General features: G+C 45.0%; 1 pseudogene; it reads right to left on the bottom strand.

Annotated features, from left to right (window-relative positions):
- Positions 1-2217: 2217 nt before the first annotated feature.
- On the bottom strand, positions 2218-14074 carry LOC111555237 (annotated as a pseudogene).
- Between the last annotated feature and the right edge of the window lie 4345 nt (positions 14075-18419).

Consider the following 18419-nt stretch of genomic DNA (forward strand, 5'->3'; position numbering starts at 1 on the left):
GTCAGGGAGCCTGGGCTCGTCTGCTTCTGAGGGGCCGCCTGGAGCGCTCAGTGGTTCAGGAGCAGTGGTCCCTGACTGGCATGAAGTTGGCATAAGCCTTCTCTGGGATATACTCAGAGCTTGGCATGTTCAAGTTGAAAATCATTCTTAGAATTTCTCAGCCGGGCGCGGTAACTCACACCTGTAATCCCAGCACTTTGGGAGGCTGAGGTGGGTGGATCCTAGCCCGGGTTTCTCAGCTGAGGCACTGCTGACATTTTGGGTTACATAACTCTACGTTGCGAAATTCTGTCCTGTGCACTGTAGGATTCAGCATCGCTGGTCTCTACCCACTAGATGCCAGACACACCTTCCCTCCCTGTTGACAGCCCAGAATGTCTCCAGATATGGCCAAATGCCCCACTGAGAACACTGCTCTCATCACCTTCTCTTTGTACTTTCCAGATAGGGAAAACTGAGGCCTGCAGGGGCCAGGGCTTACCCAGGGTTTCACAGCACCTGAGAGCTGCCCAGGCAAGGTGGAGTTGGGGCTGCCCTGCCCATACTCTTTGGCACTCAAAAATCCAGCACATGTGACTCTGCACCTGTGGGCTCCATCCACCCAAGCCAGGGTGAGAAGGAGGCAGTGAATGCCCCAGGAGCAGCCCCCCACAGTGATGGTCAGGGTGGAGGATAAATGCCCCCTCTCCCTCGCCCCAAAGTGGGATTGAGCCTCAGTTGTTCATCACCTATTCTAACTTCCTTCCCTTCCTGGAACCCTCCCCAAACAAACTATTCCCACCCACATCCTTATCTCAGGATCTGTTTCTAGGGAGCCCAAGGATTGCATTAGATCTTGCCTGTACTTCCCGCCTTCAGGATTCTCTGCACTAGATTATGATCTGGAGTCTTTCTGAGCCTGGGAAGCCAACAGACTGTCTATGTTTGTCCGGTGGCTGGAGACCAGCTGGTAGGCACCGGTGCAGCCCTGTGGGTGGGGCCATCTGTCCAGCATTCATTCAGATTGGTCTGGTGTTCTTTCTAATGCTAATGCCCTGCTGAATTTCTTCCCTCCTTCCTTCCTTCCTTCCTTCCTTCCTTCCTTCCTTCCTTCCTTCCTTCCTTCCTTCCTTTCTTTCTTTCTTTCTTTCTTTCTTTCTTTCTTTCTTTCTTTCTTTCTTTCTTCACCAAAATGATTTTTATTTCCAGTGTTTAACTGAATATGCACACAGGCATGACACAGGTTTGGAATTACTAAGTCCTCACGCAGAATTATATTCTTCTTGATAAAGAAGCCAGTTCCATCCAGGATCCACTATCTACACACCTATGTTACAACATTTATATCAAATCTGGTATCTGAAGAAAAGATACACATTTAATACGTTCATTTAAGTTATGTATTTTACAGAAAGATTAAAAATTCAAGTCACACAAAACTCAAAAACTGTATTAAAAGCTTGAATATAAAACTCAGATCCACGTGGAATGACTAAAGAATGGAAGTTCTGTATCCACCCGTGTTAAAACTGGTAAAGGTAATGAAATTTGTTACCGATAAAACGCATTCATTTATTCAATGTAAGTTATCTAATTTTAACAATATGGCACCCTAAAAACCAGATGTATGTTTATGATGAAGCACTTTTGTTTGTGATGAAACCAAAAGAACAAATTTGCTGCACACTCATGCCAGTGATTTTCTTCAGCGACTTGGGGTATATGCTATGTAGTAAGTTGCAATAAATGCTTTGCTCATTTGTATACATCTATCCGATATATTTTTAAATACATATATATATGTTCTTCTGGCTGTAGTAATCCACTGTAAAGCTATTTCACAGTGCAAAATGATGAAACCAGCCCAAATGAAGGCTGCATAATAACAATTCTGGTACAAGAAAATATTGACAGTTTGGCTGGGCGTGGTGGCTCAAGCCTGTAATCCCAGCACTTTGGGAGGCCGAGATGGGCGGATCACGAGGTCAGGAGATCGAGACCATCTTGGCTAAGGCGGTGAAACCCCGTCTCTACTAAAAAATACAAAAAAGTAGCCGTGCGAGGTGGCGGGTGCCTGTAGTCCCAGCTACTCGGGAGGCTGAGGCAGGAGAATGGCATAAACTCGGGAGGCGGAGCTTGCAGTGAGCTGAGATCCCGCCACTGCACCCCAGCCTGGGCGACAGAGCAAGACTCTGTCTCAAAAAAAAAAAAAGAAAGAAAATATTGACAGTACCTGGAATGTGCAGCAGTAGCTTTTTACTTGCTAGAGTGGACATACCCCCAGTTTAAAGACAGGGATGAAATTGTGATTTATTGCCTGGGGTTTCAGACAGTTTATGAGGTTGGGCATTCACTGCAGAATTAGCATTTTTGCTCACGTTCTGGAAGCTTTCTCCGTTCACTTGGTCAGGTGACTGTGGTGGTATGGAAAGAAGGGGCCTGTTTGTTGAAGCTAAGGTACTGGAAGAATCGCCTGTGTCGCAATGAAAGGCCAAAGGTGTGTCAGTGGTGGCTGTTTCTCAGGTGCTTGGGTTCTCCCTCTGGGTTCTCCACTTTCTCCTCTGCTAAGGTCAGAGGTACTAGTGCGTAGGCGTTTCCCGGCCAGCCAGTCTGAGATGGAAAGGTCCTGGGCTGAGCATTTTGGTTTGAACCGGTTCACAGCTGAAAGTTCAGATTCTCTCTCCCTGCTCTGCTTATGCACTTTCCAAAAATTCAAAACGCTGATTTCAGCAGCATCTCTGTGCCCTCCTAGAGTACGTCTGTGCCAGATGCTTTTCCTTTTAGCAGTCTCGGCATTCGCTTTGTGATTCCCTACTCCGAACATGTCATGGCCAGGGGCTCTGGGTCCCAGTTTGAACGATCAGCTATTTTCGTTTTCCATGTGGGTTCCTGTTTTCGGATTCGCCTCTGGTGGGGGTCAGTACACTCCCACTTGGCTTTCCTTTTTTCATACCATCAAACACTTTAGTTAATGAAGGTGTTTCTTTCTCGTTCTTGGCATCTCCTAGACTTTCACTGTCTGACCTGAACCTAGCTGATTTTTCCTGGACAGAGTATCACATTCGATGAGTTTATAGGAACTGAAGAGCTGTCTCCGGCTATCTAAACATGGTGTTAAACTTCCCTCTGTGCAACTTACTTCACTTCCTTCAGAATTTCTCCGGCTGTTCTTAGTCACTTTCTGCAGTTTTCCTCAGAAAAGCCTCTCTGAAGTCAAAGCTGTGGGGAAAACGGGAAACTTGCTCTCATTGTCGGTTTCCACAGGCCGCCCTTCGCTGATGAATTTGCTTCTCTCAGCGTCTGCCTGGTCCCTGCTGCTCTCTGCCACGGATTGCATCTCAGGGCTCAGTCAACTGGAGTCCAGGCTAGGCAAGTATGTAGCAGACAATGTGGTGGAAAAATATGAGGTAATGGTGCTGACGTTGGCCAAAAACTCACTATGTTTCCTTTCTATGCCCTGCTGAATATCTGTTTTTCTTTTTTTTCTTTTTTTTGAGACGGAGTCTCGCTCAGTCGCCCAGGCTGGAGTGCAGTGGCGCGATCTGGGCTCACTGCAAGCTCTGCCTCCCAGGTTCACGCCATTCTCCTGCCTCAGCCTCCTGAGTAGCTGGGATTACAGGCGCCGGTCACCACGCCTGGCTAATATTCTGTATTTTTAGTAGAGACGGGGTTTCTTCGTGTTCTCGATCACCTGACCTCGTGATCCGCCCGCCTCGGCCTCCCAAAGTGTTGAGATTACAGGCGTAAGCCACCGCGCCCAACCTGAATTTCTTATAACAGTTTTATTGAGGTGTAATTCCCATACCATACAACTCATCCATTAAGAGTGTACAATTCAATGGCTTCTTTCTTTCTTTCTTTTCTTTTCTTTCTTTCTTTCTTTCTTTCTTTCTTTCTTTCTTTCTTTCTTTCTTTCTTTCTTTTTCTTTCCTTCTTTCTTTTCCTTCCTTCCTTCCTTCCTTCCTTTTCTCTCCCTTTCTTTCCTTCTTTCTTTTCTTTTCTTTTCTTTCTTGACAGAGTCTCACTCTATCACCCAGGCTGGAGTGCAGTGGTGCAATCTCGGCTCACTGCAACCTCTGCGTCCTGAGTTCGAGCAATTCTCCCACCTTGCCTCTGAGTAACTGGACCACCATGTCTGCTAACTTTTGGAATTTCTTTGTAGTGATGAGATCTCCCTTTGTGGTCCAGACTGGTCTCGAACTCTTGGACTCAAGTGATCATTTTACCTCTGCCTCCCAAAGTGCTGGGATTACAGATGTGAGCCACTGTGGCCAGCCATTGGCTTTTAGTATATAAACGAAGTTGTCCATGCTTCACCACAGTCAATTTTAGAGCATCTTTCTTTTTCCTTTTTCTTTTTAGAGAGAGAGGGTCTCACTTTGTTGCCCAGGCTACAGTGCAGTGGTGTGATCACAGCTCACTGCAGCCTCCAACTCCTGGGCTCCTGCCTCAGCCTCCTGAGTAGCTGGGACTGCAGGAGTGTACCACCATGCCCAGCTACTTTTATATTTGTAGAGATGGGGGTCTCACTATGTTGCCCAGGCTGATCTCCAACTCCTGGTCTCAAGTGATCCTCCTGCCTCGGCCTCCCAAAGCACTGGGATTAGAGGCATGAGTCACTATGCCCAGCTCCATTTGTACCTTTTGAGAAACTGGCAGACTATTTTCCAAAGTTTCACTCTGTCAAAAAAAAAAAAAAAAAAAATACATTTTTAAACAATAGCATAACATACATAAAGTGCAAAATCATAAATGTACAACTTAATGCCTTTTCACAAACTGAACACTCCCGGAGATCCAGCATCCAGACCAAGAAACAGGATGTTTGCAACCCTCAGAAGCCCCTGTGGGGGTCAGTCCCTTCCAGCCACTCCCCTGCCAGAGGAACCATTGTCCTGCCTCCTAATAGCACAGTTTCTGTTTCCTTCCTGGATTTTAAATATTCTCCAGGTCAGGCACAGTGCCTTACACCTGTAATCCCAGCACGTTGGGAGGCCAAAGTGGGAAGATTGCTCGAGCCCATGAGTTTGAAACCAGCCTGGGCAATAGAGTGAGACCTCATCTCTATAAAAAAATTGAAAAAATTAGCTGGCTTTGGTGGTGCATGTCTATAGTCCCAGCTACTTGGGAGGCTGAGAAGGGAGGCTCACTTGAGCCCAGGAGTTCGAGGCTATAGTGAACTATGATTATGCCACTACACTAACAGCCTAGGTGACTAAGTGAGATGCTGTCTCTAAAAATAAATAACATAATAAATATATAAATATAATAAATAAATAAAAATATAATAAATGAATAAATGAGCATTCTCCATTCCTGGTGAGGAGTGGAGCCTGGCAGGAGGGCCAGGCTGAGGAATGTCAGAAGAGAAAGCTTACTCTCAGATCCTAGGAGGAGGGAGGCACCCCAGGGAAGCGTGGGGGCTGGGGCCTGTGGGGCTTCAGCCTGTGGTGCTTCCTCCTCACAGCCCCTTGTGCCTTCCCACCTGCTGGGAGTTTTAGGGGGTTTCCAGAGGTTGCAGAACCAGGAAAACATTTTCTAGAGTCCTTAACTTTGGTGTGACCACAGGCAGCCTGAAACCGAAAGCCAGGCCTTGGGACTGGGCGGCCGCTTCCCTTGGCTGGGATTCAGGCACAGGCCAGACACACAAGAGGCCTTCAGAGTCATCCTGCCGGCCATGTGACCCAACAGGCAGGGTCATACATGTCTTTGTCTGACATCAGAACTCACCTGGAGAGCCCCTGCGTCTTAGGTGTGTCCTGAGACCTAAGCTGGAAATTCAGAGCACATTGCCCAGAGGAAGTGAGACCTTTTTAGAATGTTTTTTATTTGGAAACAGGGTCTTGCTCTGTCACCCAGGCTGGAGTGCAGTGGCGCAATCTTGGCTCACTGCAGGCTTGACCTCCTGGGCTCAAGCAATCCTTCCACTTCTCAGTCCCACGAGTAGCTGGGACTACGGGTGTGCACCACCACACGCGGCTAATTTTTGTATTTTTTGTAGAGATGGGGTTTTGCTGAGTTTCCCAGAGTGGTCTCAAACTCCTGGGCTCAAGTGGTCCGCCCACCTCAGCCTCCTAAAGTGCTGGGAGTATAGGCATGAGCCATCGCACCTGGCCTTGGAATGTTTTAAGGTACAGTCATGACAAGACTCTTGCTGATGCCACGAGAAGCCCCCAGGAAGTAGAATGTGCTGGCTAGCTTCTGTTGCCTCCAGAGTGGTTCCCCTCCCTTCTCTTCTCTTCCACACCTGCCGCCTGCACAGGTGCTGACCATAAGAGCCCCAGTCAACAGGCAGCTGTAGCGCCTATCACCCACAGCCTCCCATTGGCCAATGCGGGCCCAGACAGGAGATTGGAAGGGAGGAGAATGAGCACGCTGTTTTTATACCTCTGGCTCTGTCCATCAAAGATAAACAGAGCCCACCACTAGTTAATGCACTGAAGAAGATTTCATTCAGTAAAACCATTGCAACAGGCAAGAGGGACTAGCATGAACTGAACCCAATTTCCCCAAAATACAATGCAGAGACTGGTTATTTTTTTGAAACAGGGTCTCTCTGTCGCCCATGTTGAAGTGTAGTGGCACGATCATAGCTCACTGCAGCCTCGACCTCTCAGGCTCAAGTGATCCTCAGCCACCAGAATAGCTGGGACTACAGATGCACACCTCCATGTCTACTAATTTTTAGAATTTTTTTTTTGTAGAGACGAGGTCTCTCTGTGTTGCCCAGGCTGGTCTTGAACTCCTGGACTCAAGCCATCCTCTCACCTTGGCCTCCCAAAGTGCTGGGGCTACAGGTGTGAGCCACCACCCCTGGGCATCCCTGCCTCCATCTTCACGTGGCCTTCTCCTCTCTCTCCTGTGTCTCAAACCTCCCTCTACTTTCCTTATAGGGACACGAGTCATTGGATTTTGACCCATGTCAAACCTAAATCAAGGATGACCTCATCTTGAGATCCTTAATGAAATCTGCAAAGATCCTATTTCGAATTAAGTTTGCTCATATATGGAGAGTTAGGACTTGAACATATCTTTTTTTTTTTTTTTTTTTTTTGGTAGAAATGAGGGCTTTTTATGTTGCCCAGGTGGGTCTTGAACTCCTGGGCTCAAGCCACCCTCCCAACTCCGCCTTTCAAAGTTCTGGAATTACAGGCGTGAACCACTGTACCGGGCCACAGACATATCTTTTTTAGGGACACAATTTAACTCAGTGCATTCTACATGCCTCCCTTTTTCCCCATCATTCTGCTTTCTATATAGGGCAACAGAAGCCTGGGTAGGTACGCAAGACTGGTAGGGCCTCTACGAATGAGTATCCAGACAACTGACTAAAAGAGTTTAGGGATTCTCTAAAAAGAGAAGCGAGAAGACAGAAGGGAAGAAGGCATCAAACAAATAAAGCCAGAAATTTTCCTGGAACGGAAGAATACAGAGCAGTAGATGAATGGTGGTTCTTTCAATATCTTGTTCCCATGAGTGGATGGGAAGCCACCCTGATGATAACGGGTTTGGCGGTCACGTGGGATGGACGATTGAAAGTGGTTCTTAGCCTTTCCACAAGTAGCCTCTTAGTAAGTATAAACTCATAAACCATCAGGAGAAGTGAGGCAATGTCGATGAGTAAAGCAGGCATGTGCAAGGCAATAAGGAGGAGTGCAAATTGTGTCCAACAATGGACACAATCTGTGATGCAAAAGGATATTCCCTTTGCATGAGTCTGCTCAGCCTACCGTATTAAAGTACCATGGACTGGTGGCTTCGGCAATAAAAATGTTATTTTCTGGCTGGGTGCAGTGGCCTGTGCCTATAATCCAGCACTTTGGAAGGCTGAAGCAGGAGGATCACTTGAGGCCAGGAGTTCAAGACTAGCCTGGGCAACATAGCACAACCTCCCTCTCTATTTTATTTTTTTTGAGACAGAGTCTTAGTCTATTGCCCAGGCTGGAGTGCAGAAGCGTGATCTCACCTCACTGCAACTCCCACCTTCTGGGTTCAAGAGATTCTCCTGCCTCAGCCTCCCAAGTAGCTGACACTACAGGCACCTGCCACCAAGCCCGGCTATTTTTTGTATTTTTAGTAGAGACAGGGTTTCACCATGTGGCCAGGATGGACTCTGTCTCTTGACCTCATGATCTGCCCGCTTGGCCTCCCAAACTGCTGGGATTACAGGCACGAGCCACTGTGCCCGTCCCCTAATGACCTCATTTTAACCCAATGTCCTCATTGAAGAGTTGGTCTCCAAATAGAGTCACATTCTGAGGTGCTAGGTTTTAGGACTTCGTATGAATAGGAATGGGGGACTCAATTCAGCCCCTAACACCCTCTGTGAAGACATTTCCCTTCACATTAAGAATAATTCATGTTGAACCCGGGCAACATAGCAAGACCCCATTTCTACAAAAAATATTTAAAAAATTAGCTGGGTGTGGTGGTACACACCTGTAGTCCCAGCTACTCAGGAAGCGGCAGGACCGTTTGAGCCCATGAGTTCGAGACTGCAGTGAGCTATAATCATGCCACTGCACTCCAGCCTAGATGACAGAGTGAGACCCTGTCCCTAATAAATAAATAAATAAATAAAAATACTTCATTTTGCATGCCAACCACACTTGTCTACTCCCCCACCCCACCACCGACACACACACACACACACACACACACACACACAGAATGGCAGTTTGTAGGCTCCTAACAACATGTTTGTTGACTGAAGAATGGTGGGCAATGGATGAGGCTGGTTCCCGGATGGGTGGAATCTGGCTTTGCAAGAGTTTGGGGAATCTCTGTCCCCTGCACAGTTCAAATTTGGAGAAGCAGATTAATGTATTTACTTGGAAAAGAGAACTTACCCCTGTGGTTTCTCCATCTTGGGAGGAAGTTCTGTGAATAAGCAACCAACTTGCTTTTGAAAGACTTTCTACCCAAATACTTTGAATACTTAGAATGACCCCCTAGATGATGCCTGAGTTGGGGACAGAATTTCCAGAGCTGGGTTGGCCTGAGGCAGCCACTCACCCCACTCGCCTTTCTTGGGTCTTCCTTGGGGTCTGAAGATGATCATGGTGCATATTGTTACCCTCTCTGGAGGGGGCAGCTCCCTGTAAGCATTCATTGAGGGTCTGCTGAATGCAGAATCTTTTGGTGGTAGGAGAGAGCAGGAAAGAGAAGGCATGTGAGTTTGTGGTAGGCTGGAAGGTGAACCCTGGCTAAACCCTTGAAATCTTTTTTTTTTTTTTTGAGATGGAGTCTCGCTCTGTTGCCCGGGCTGGAGTACAATGGCACAATCTCGGCTCACTGCAAGTTCCACCTCCTGGGTTCATGCCATTCTTCTGCCTCAGCCTCCCAAGTAGCTGGGACTACAGGCACCCGCCACCATGCCCGGCTAATTTTTTTGTAATTTTTAGTACAGACGGGGTTTCATTGTGTTAGCCAGGATGGTCTCGATCTCTTGACCTCGTGATCCGCCCGCCTCGGCCTCCGAACGTGTTAGGATTACAGGCATGAGCCAACGAGCCTGGCCAGCCCTTGAATTCTAACAGTGGTTTTTGCCATTTTGTGCTGTGAAATCATGAACAAGTGACTTTGCCACTCTGAGTCTCAGTTTTCCTGTCTGCAAAATGAGGATGTGCCTGCCCACATTGTGGGATGTACCTTACCCATACTGCAGAATTGCTGGGCAATTCAAGTGTGAAATCCTACATGAATATGCTTGCAAAAGTCACAAAGGCCTGAGAAGCAGAGTATTGTCATCGTTATTGGGTGTAACCAGAAATTGGAGAATGATTCAAAATTCACATGTGAGATGAATGCCGTTGGATATAAAGTGGAATGTTAGAAATGGAATCTCTGAAGGATGTGGGGAAGTAGAACAGAAAGGCAGGAAATGTGGCTTGATTTCCTGCTGGCTGCTGTGAGTTGCACAAATTGCTCTAGTCTGTGTGCTTTGAGTTCCTCATAATAAAATGGAGATCAAAACATCTACCTTGCCAGGTCATTTCTAGATAATAATAGTAATAAATTGGCCAGGTGCAGTGGCTTGCGCCTATAATCCCAGCATTTTGGGATTGAACTTGAGCCCAGGGGCTTGAGACCAGACCAGACAACACAGTAAGACCTCATCTGTACCAAAAATGCAAAATTATTCAGGCATGGTGGCGTGTGCCTGTAGTCCCAGCTACTTGGGAGGCTGAGGTGGGAGGATCACTTAAGCCCAGGAGGTGGAGGCTGCAGTAAGGGGAGATCACACTACTATATTCCAGCCTGGGCGACAGAGTGAGACTCTGCCTCAAAAAAAATAGTAATAAATACTAATGTGTAGTGGATACTTACTGTGTGCTAAGCACTGGTGTTTCATAGACCATGTCTCCTTTAGGTGCCACAGAAACCCTAAGAAGTGGGAGTTTATTTCTGCTTCCATTTCACAGATATGGGCTCACAGAAGTCAACTAACTTGCCCAAGGTCACACAGTTTTTGAGGGGCTCCCCAATATGTGCTATTTGATCTGCGAAAACCCTTTGCAAGATGTCAGGTTTCCAGTGAAGCTTCAACGTTGTCAGCAACTGCAAATGCTGGGGACAAGGAGAATACAGAACTGGTGAGCAGTGGGTGGATTAATCTGAGAAGCCTTCCTGGAAGACGCAGATGTAAAGTCAGATTGTGAAGTGGATTAGGATTATTGAGTTCCTGGAGGAGGTCTGGAACGGTGACTGACGTGTGTAAGTCAAGGGCATACAGACGGTATTTAAAGATATGGGGCTGGATGGATTGTCTAAGGAGCAAATGTGGCTAGAAAAGAGAAGAGGAGGCTGGGCGTGGTGGCTCACACCTGTAATCTCAGCATCCTTCAATACCCAGCCCAAATGTTACTTAGTGGAAAGTTTCACTCACCTTCCTGCAGAACTGGTTATTGTGTCCTTTGCCCTATTATACCTTGGCAGGAGATTTTTTATCTTCGAGGATCATTAGTGCCAGAGAAAGTCAGGTAAAAGCAAATCTAGTCAGAATGGGACTAAAATTTCATAGTAAATATTGAGGGGAAAAAGGATTTAATTATTTGAGACTGTACCTTAAAAATGAAACTAAATGAAACTAAAATTTGTAGACACTATTCTGTCTTTAGCTAATGAAATTATAATTGCAATATTGTACTAATTGGTAGAATGAACAGAGTATGAAGCCAGGACTGATGTATATTTTTTCTTTTAGGCATAATTTTCTGATAAAAAATTTGTTGGAACACATGATATGACATCGTTTTCTGCAAGTTTCACGCCATGATCACACAGAAAGGAAGTCATTTTTACAAAAAACGTTTGAAAGTACTACTAGTTTACCAACGGGTCTTTCTTTGTCTTTTCATAATGAAATTATCTGTTTTAAGCACCTGTCCAGTCTTCTTGTCAATTTCCTCTTTCTCAGTTGTTTCTTAGCCTAGGTCTACCACATGCTCATTTGTTGATATCTTTGTGGGTGCTTTGAATAGCTCTCCAGCATCATTTACATTGACTTCAGGAAATTCTGTAACTTGGCAAGGATGGCAGTTTCACTTTGCAAATGATCACATACACTCACAGACAGACGGACTGAAAGAGGGTGTTGATATGAGGGAAAGGTAATAGTTAAAAATAGGTGAATATCTTTGTATATATGCATATCTATTCAAGAGAAGATTTATCTTGAATGTGCTCTTGATAAGACTTCAAAGGAAAGAAAAAAAAATGCACTCTGACCTGGAAACTTTGATCTTAGCTTACTAAATGCAATTTGCCTGCATTGAGTATTTAGTCTGCCTTTTAAAACTTCAGAGCAGGCCAGGCGCAATGGCTAATCCCAGGACTTTGGAAGGCCGAGGAAGGAGGATCACTGAGATTTTAGGATTACCAGTGTGAGACACCATACCTGGCCCAGATTTACCTTTAACTAATAAGACTGTAAGCTGCATAAGACCAGCAATTTTCTTTCTTTTTTTTCCCTTTTTTGTTCATGATTGTTTTCCCTGTTTCTGTTAGTGCCCCCCTGGGGTTGATTCATTTATTCAATAAATGAATGAGTTTGTTAGATGGCTACTACATGCCAGGCCCAGTCTAACACATGATGAACATCATTTCCCAGATGAGGAAACTAAGACATAGCGCTCTAAGAGGGCATGTTCAAGCTTATATGTAATAAAGCAGGGATTCAAATCCACTTATACTAACCACATGGCCAGGTGTGGTGGCTGACACCTGTAATCGCAGCACTTTGGGAGGTCGAGGTGGGTGGATCACATGAGGCCAGGAGTTTGAGACCAGCCTGGCCAACACGGTGAAACCCTGTCTCTACTAAATATACAAAAATTAGCCAAGTGTGATGGTGCATGCCTGTAATCCCAGCTACTCAGGAGGCTGAGGCAGGAGAATCGCTTGAACCTGGAGGCGGAGGTTGTAGTGAGCTGAGATCATGCCACTGCACTCCAGCCTGTGTGACAGATCAAGACTCTGTCTCAGAAAAAAAAAGAATAATGATAGAGGTGGCAGGATGATGGAGGTGGTAATGATGGTGGTGGTGATGATGGAGGTGGTAATGATGGTGGTGGTGATAATGGAGGTGGTGATTATGGAGGTGGTGATGATGGTGGTGGTGATGATGAAGGTGGTGATGATGGTTTTGGTGATGATGGTAGTGATGATGATGATGGTGATGGTGATGACAGAGGTGCTGATGATGATGGTGGTGATGACGGAGGTGGTGATGATGGAGGTGTGATGATGGTGGTGGTGATGATGATGGTGGTGATGACAGAGGTGGTGATGATGGTGGTGGTGATGATGGAGGTAGTGATGATGGTAGTGGTGATGGTGATGGTGTTGGTGACAGAGGTGGTAATGATGGTGGTGGTGATGGTAGTGGTGATGGTGGTGTTGATGATGGTGGTGGTGATGGTGGTGGTGATGATGGTGATGATAGTGGTGGTGATGGTGGTGGTGATGATGGTGGTGATGATAGTGGTAGTGATGATGATGGTGGTGATAGTGGTGGTGATGATGGTGGTGGTGATGATGGTGGTGATGACGGAGGTGGTGGTGATAGTGGTGGTGATGATAGTGGTGGTGATGATAGTGGTGGTGATGATGGTGGTGGTGATGACAGTGGTGGTGATGATGGTGGTGGTGATGGTAGTGGTGATGATCGTGGTGGTGATGACGGAGGTGGTGGTGATAGTGGTGGTGATGATAGTGGTGGTGATGATAGAGGTGGTGATGACGGTGGTGGTGATGACAGTGGTGGTGATGATGGAGTGGTAGAGGTGATGGAAGTAATGGTGACTATGGAAGTAGTGGTGGCAATGTGTGAGTGGCAGAGGGGAATATAGTGCTAGAAATAATGGGGTTGAGGAGGAGATGGTGAAGCCAACTCCAGCACCCAACTGGGCCCAGGTCTCCTGACTCCTACCTCTGGCCCACATGAGCCACAGTGGGTCATGCTGTCATCCTGTAGACGACACGCCAGTCTCCACCCACTCTCCTCACTGCTTTCAGTCATAAGCCAGGAGTGAACTCCACATGCCTTGCCGGGAAACCCAAGAAGCAAAGGTAGCAGTCCACATCCCTGAGCAGCGGCCAAGGTGACTCAGGCTGAGATGCAACAGCCTGGTCTGTGGGCAGGCACACAGCAGCCACAGGGGCCAGCCTGGACACGCCCGTGGATCCAGGGAGCTGATCTCCTCTGCCTCTCAGGGGGAAGTAGCCACCCCAGCAGATGCTGTGTTCCCAGCCCTCTTCTCCTTTTTAAAATCTGCAGCCCAGCGTTCCTCCCAGGAACGCAGGTTCTGGCCCAGGTTCTGTAACTTACACCTTAGCCGCATCCATAGAGTAAGATGATTGATGCTTACCTTGAATTATTTTTGGTGATGATGAGACCATATACAGAAAGCATCTAACTCCCCAATATTCTCACTCAATAAATGGTATCTGAATTTTTAAAATTATATCATCATTGATTTCCAGCTGGAGGAGCAGGAGGTAGAGAAGCCAATTACCCCTCACCCAACAGGTAGGTGACCTCAAGGACCACCTGAGCCCCAAGCCTTGAACTGGGGAAATAGAGCCTGAGCATTTTACATGTGACCAGCTTCACTGCCCTTCTCAAAAGATCCCTCAGCACCCTCTCTTTCCCCTGCTTTCAGCCTCAGGCCCCAAGCCTCTCATCCCCAGGGCCTGTAGTGTCTTGAGAGTCAAGACCCAGGTCTTGATTGGTAACTAAACTGGTGTTTCCCAAAGTGTGGTTTCTGTGCCACCCTGCTGGCAGGCAGATAACTGAGGGAAAAGGGGTTCACCCATAGGTGTTAAATAACAACCAATCACTTAGTAAGAAAGTCCCCTCTCAATTCATCATCATCTTCATCATTATATTCGGTTACACCACACGAAACAGCAATTTTTATGAATCTAAAACAAACAAATATCAGCAGTTTTATATGACTCAATCTAATAGGATACTGTAGACATATAAAAAGTTATAAAGAATAACGGCCGGATGCAGTGGCTCACGCCTGTAATCCCAGTACTTTGGAAGGCCGAGGCGGGTGGATCAGGAGTTTGAGACTAGCATGGCCAAAATGGAGAAACCTTGTCTCTGCTAAAAATACAAAATTAGCTGGGCATGGTGGCACGTGCCTGTAATCCCAGCTACTCCAGAGGCTGAGGCAGGATAATCACTTGAACCCAGGAGGTGGAGGTTGCAGCGAGCCGAGATCATGCCACTGCACTCCAGCCTGGGCAAAAAGAGTGAAACTCTGTCCCAACAACAACAAAAAAGTTATGAAGAATAATGGCTAGGCTTAGTGCGGTGGCTCTCACCTATAATCCCAGTGCTTTGGTAGGCCGAGGCAGGAGAATCGCTTGAAGCCAGGAATTCGAGATCAGCCTGGGCAACATTGTGAGACCCTATTTCTACACAAAATTTAAAAATTAGCCAAGCATGGTGGCACACTCCCAGCTACATGGGAAGAGGCTGAGGTGGGAAGATCACTTGAGCTCAGAAGGTTGAGGCTACAATGAACCATGATTGCACCACTGCATTCCAGCCTGGACAACAGAGCGAGATCCTGAACCAGAAAGAAAAAAGAAAAGATGAACAGTATTTTCTTTAAAATGACCAGTTGTTTTGTGGAAGAGCAGTCACAGAGAGCCCTGATGGCAAATAACTTATGATGATTCTGGAAGGAATTACTGGTTGATAATCATAGATGACCAATGCTACCATTGGTGTGGAGATTATACTAGCAGCTGAGCTCATGAGGAGAAGATTCTAGAATACCTATATCTGAATGCTGTACCTTTAGCAACCTGTGTTAAGGGTCTCTTCTTAGAAATGTAGCAACCCCAGGTCATAGCTTATGGATTCACTTTTACATGTAACACTATACTATGATGAAACAAGGAGAGAAGATGATAAAAGATTCAACTATTAAACCTTTAAAACTCAGTGTCCCAATGTGTAATTTATTTAAATAACTTTATTTTTAACAAACATTAACTTCCTACACTTTGATTAGGTTTATTAAGTTTAATTGGTTAAATCCGTGCGTACTCCAGAATGTTTATAAAAGACATTTCTATCTATTCTTATGGTGATTTTTATTTCTTTTTCTTTTTCTTTTTTTTTCTAGCACAGATAAAGCTGCTTCGTGTGTCATAATGCCCACATGTAAGAATTTTTCTGGCATATATACTGAAGAGTGGAAATCCTGAGTATTATCTAATGATTTTATAGGCATTACCAAATTACTACCCTAAGCAATTACACCATTCTACATACTCTCCAGCAAAGTAGAATTTCCGTTTTTCTACCCCCTTAACATTTTTACTTATCTGTTGATGCAAGAGAGCTTTAGCTTGGTGCCACTCTATCTTTAATACCTTTCTAACACTTGCTAACTACCTTTTGTCGCAAAGGGAGATAGGTACCCAGGATCAGAAAGTCGAGCAAACTGAAATCTAAACTTTCATATTATCATTTTACATTCTGCCTGGGTTTTGTTGTTGTTGTTGTTGTTATAGTTGCCTACTATTCTTTTTTTTTTTTTTTGAGACGGAGTCTCGCTCTGTCGCCCAGGCTGCAGTGCAGTGGCCGGATCTCAGCTCACTGCAAGCTCCGCCTCCCGGGTTTTATGCCATTCTCCTGCCTCAGTCTCCCAGTAGCTGGGACTACAGGCGCCCACCACCACGCCCGGCTAGTTTTTTTGTATTTTTTAGTAGAGACGGGGTTTCACCGTGTTAGCCAGGTTGGTCTCAATCTCCTGACCTCGTGATCCACCCATCTCGGCCTCCCAAAGTACTGGGATTACAGGCTTGAGCCACTGCGCCCGGCCAGTTGCCTACTATTCTTGCACAAGGGACGCTGTCTTTCCAATTGTGATAAACATAGGAAATTTCCTTTTAAAAGAAATTAAATCAGTAAGACAGAGTAAAACAAAATATTAGATAAATAATAGTACAGATTGCATGTGATTTGGAGGAGAAAAAAAGATCATGCAGGGAGCTCTGAATAAGTAAAGATGGGAGAAGTAATACACCAGTGATTAATTGCAGGGGGAATATTGTTGAGCTCAAGACCAGTGGGTTCTGCAACTAGGTAACACCTCCCTGGAAACTGTAGTATTTCAGAAGTGAAAAATCCTGGGGACCATGTAATCCAACCTATGTGTTTCATGGGTGACGACATTGTGGTCCAGAGAGAGGAAGTGTCTTGCCAGTAATGGCACAGTGAGTCAGTGGCCAAGTGGAGGCTGGCACCCAGGTTTTCTCGACCAAGCACATGACAAGTGGTCACTGGATTGACAGGAACAATCAAAGCAGACTTCTTAAGTGATTAGAACAACAGATCCTTATCCCTGGCTCTGTGCACCCACTGTTTGCTGTTTCATCATCTTGTAATGCAGATCTCCTGCAACCTATCTTTTTAGTTTTCTTTTATCTGAAAATGTCTATTTCTGTCTGCATTCTTGAGGGATATTTGCACTGAATGTATAACTCAGGATGAAGATATTTTAAAATCTTTTCTCTTCTAAGATATTCTTCCGCAGTCTTCCAGCCGCCACGGTTTCAAATGAGAAGTCGGTGATCATTCAGGTGTTCTCCTATATGTACTGTGTTATTTTGAACTGGCTGCTTTCATGAGTTTCTTTTTAGCTTTGGTTTTCAACAGTTTGGCTATTATGCACCTAGGTGTGGTTTTCTTGCGTTTATCCTACTTAGATTTGCTAAGCTTCTCAAATCTGTATTCCTTTAAAAAACAAAAAAAAGGGCTCTGGCTATTTTTTTTTTTTTTTGCTTAAAACAACACTAATTTATTTTGTTAACATTACTGTATAAGTCTTACGTGGGTCTCAATGGGCTAAAATCAAGGTGAATTTGATTCCCTTCTGAAGGTTGCAGGAGAGAAGCTATTTCCATGGTTTTTCAAGCTTCTAGAAGCTACCCACATACCTTGGCTTGTGACTTCCTTCCTTCATCTCCAAAGCCGGTAACATTGTATCTCTTTGACTAGTCTTCCATAGTCACATCTTTTGTCCCCATTTTCTACTTTTTAAAATTTCAATAGCTTTGGGGAGAACAGGTGGTTTTTAATTACATGGAAAACTTCCTTAGTGGTGACTTCTGAGATTTTGGTGCACCCACCACCTAAGCAGTGTACACTGTACCCAGTGTGTAATCTTTTATCCCTCACCCACCCAACCCTTCCCCCTAGACCCCAAAGTCCATTATATCATTCTTATGCCTTTGCATCCTCGTAGTTTAGCTCCCATGTGTAAGTGAGAACATATGATGTTTCGTTTTCCATTCCTGAGTTACTTCATTAGAAGCATCTTTATTGAGAACACATTAGCTATTATTTCTTTAAATACCTTTTCTGTCTCATCCTCTCTCCCCTTTCTGTGACTTTATATATGTATAAGTTGAACCTTTTGAGATTATGCCACAAATACTTGAAGCTCATTTTAAAAATTATTTTCTCTCTGTTCTTCAAATTGAATAACTTCTATAGTACCATTTTAAAATTCTTTTTCTTATTTCATATCTGTTTTGCTGTTAATTCCAACCAGTGACTTTTAAAACTTCATGCGTTGTATTCTTCACTTTGAAAATTTCCATTTGGTTATTTTTTTAATAGATTCTATTTCTTGTGGTTTCTATTTTTATGCTAAAATCTCCTATCTTTTCATTTTGATGAGCATATTTTCCTTTACATCTTTGATGTCTTTTTCCTCCATGGTTATAATCATAGCTTTAAAAATCATTGTCTGCTAATTTCAACATCAGCATCATCTTGAGGCCAGTTTTCATTGATTATCTTTTTCTCTTGAAAATGTTACTTGTTTCCTGTTTCTTTATATGTCAAGTAATTTTGTTTTTATTTATTTATTTTTTTGAGACAGTCTTGCTCTGTCACCCAGGCT

This window comes from Piliocolobus tephrosceles, chromosome 17, assembly GCF_002776525.5.
Source record: "Piliocolobus tephrosceles isolate RC106 chromosome 17, ASM277652v3, whole genome shotgun sequence".
Taxonomy (NCBI): Eukaryota; Metazoa; Chordata; class Mammalia; order Primates; family Cercopithecidae; genus Piliocolobus; species Piliocolobus tephrosceles.